The sequence below is a fragment of the Babylonia areolata genome, chromosome 27 (assembly GCF_041734735.1).
Source record: "Babylonia areolata isolate BAREFJ2019XMU chromosome 27, ASM4173473v1, whole genome shotgun sequence".
NCBI lineage: Eukaryota > Metazoa > Mollusca > Gastropoda > Neogastropoda > Buccinidae > Babylonia > Babylonia areolata.
In genome coordinates, this window is record NC_134902.1 from 28,714,725 (window position 1) to 28,717,224 (window position 2,500).

A 2,500-nucleotide genomic window follows, 5' to 3' on the forward strand; every position below is an offset into this window, starting at 1 on the left:
GTCAGGCATCTGCTTGGCAGATGTGGTGTAGCGTATATGGATTTGTCCGAACGCAGTGACGCCTCCTTGAGCTACTGAAACTGAAACTCAGGTAGCAACAACAACAACAACAACAAAACAAAAACAAAAAAACAACCATAATTTTCGTGTGTGTGCTTTTTTCTCAGTTAACTCTCTTATACGAACGGCGAAAGAGACGACGTTAACAGCGTTTCACCCCAATTACCATCATCAAAATATTGCAAGCGGAAGGCTCTTATAGAGGTGAATGTTGACAAAGAATACCACAATTTTGACGACGGAAGCTAAAGGTTGGGTCATTCAGACACCCACTGGACACCCGAGGGGTCTGTGTAGAGGAGAAGAGAGGACTGGCCGTACTGAGTGAGTTAATTGAATGTAGTTGTTACAGCTTAAGACAACCACACATCTACAAACTTTCAGAAACTAGTCCTGAGCATGAGCTGTGTTGATCAAGTTACGAGCAGGGACCATCACTTTGCATCAACATACAGTTATTTAACAAAGTCTGGTCTGAGTTCTTACCAACACCATGGCAGGGGACATTTAGTGCCAAGACACGTTGTTAAACACACCTCGGTTCCGATCTCTCCAGCCGGCTCCGACGCAGTTTTAATTCTAAAAAAAATAAAATAAAATAAAAACGATTACTTGCTCCTCTTCGAACTGTTTAAGCAGAATTCAAACAGTCCTCGAAAAATCATATTAGTCGAGCATGACAAATTTAGTGGTAGACTGTGTCAGTTCAGTTAAGTTGTATTTTTCTTGTACTTACAGTTTCGTGCTCAGATTGCTAGTCTTGTCTTCAGTCTGTAGACGACTGGACTTTTTTTTAAATTTTTTTTTTACCAGCAACATAAATCCGCCAGCTTCAGTTTTGCGCGCGCTTTGCACACACGGAAAAAGAATGATATCGATACTGACAAATATGAAGATGAATCCGTACATTATGAGGTAAACGTGTGATCAGCACCGTGTCAGATGTAGATCAGAATAATTATTGTTCCATCGTATCTTTTATTCGTCTCACTTAAAATTTCAGCGCTTTTTGTCGACTTTCTGAAAAGTTGATGTCGACAACATCAGCCCATAATTTCTTTCCAGTTTTGCGGAAGGAATGGTTTAAAAGTTGATGTCAACATATATCAATCGATAACTTGTTTCAAGTTTTAAGTTTAAAAAAAAAGAGTGAAACGCCGATGTCAACAAACATCAATCAATAACTTGTTTCTAGTTTCAAGGGGGAAAAAGGTGAATCGCTGATGTCAGCTTACATCAATCAATAACTTGTTTCTAGTTTCAAGGGGAAAAAAGGTGAATCGCTGATGTCAGCTTACATCAATCAATAATTTGTTTCCAGTTTAAGAGAAAAAAGGGGCGAGGGTACATCCCACAACATTGCATTGCTTGGCAGGCAGGTCTCACCTTTGGCAGGCAGGTCTCACCTTTGGTAGGCAGGTCTCGTCTCACCTTTGGCAGGAAGGTCTCGTCTCACCTTTGGTAGGCAGGTCTCGTCTCACCTTTGGTAGGCAGGTCTCACCTTTGGCAGGCAGGTCTCACCTTTGGTAGGCTACATTGCACTGATCCACCCCCCAGTTAAAAAGATAAACTAGTGTTTGTACTGTTTTACAAGTGAAAATAATCATGGTGTTATGGCAATAATGAGAACACCATCACAGAAACGTTAGTTTATAGAAGTGAAAAAGTGGGGTCGAAATGAGCTTGCTATTTATCAGGCATTTCTATCAGCATGTCGTCATAAGGTTTGGGCGAACAACCCCTTCCCACAAAAATGGCACACACCTACCACTCCCCCCCTCGCCCCCCCCCCCCCTCTCTCTCTCTCTCTCTCTCTCTCTCTTCCGGTGTCCCCGGTGTCTCCTGGGCTACATGTTTTGTGACGTCACATTTCAAGGCGGTCTAGCGCTGCCGCAGAGCACTAAGATCATGTTCACACACACACACACACACACACACAGAGACCAAAGCCCTATGAATTCAGCATGTAGGACCAGCCCTGGCAGCGCATCCACACCATCTTTCAAGCACAGACAAATCAAAGCACAAGATCCAAACAAACAAACAAACAACAAGAAACGAACGTAAACCGCAGCGGATGGAAGGAGAGCAAAAGACGTACAGAAACAGGAAAATAAAGACACACAAGATAAATCAAAGGAAGACAAAGAATGGAAGGGAAGGAAAACTAACTGAATTTAGACATCCTCATGCGAACCGCCTCATTAAAAAAAAAAGGAAAAGAAGTTCAATATCAAATAAGACAAAAGCTCAACAAACTAGAGCAAACAAGCAAAGAATCCACACAAGCATTGAACTAGCCAGAAAACACGATAGAAAATCGCTTGAACGTGACAAAATAATCACTGTATGAGTTTCAGTTTCAGTTTCAGTAGCTCAAGGAGGCGTCACTGCGTTCGGACAAAACCATATACGCTACACCACATCTGCCAAGCAGATG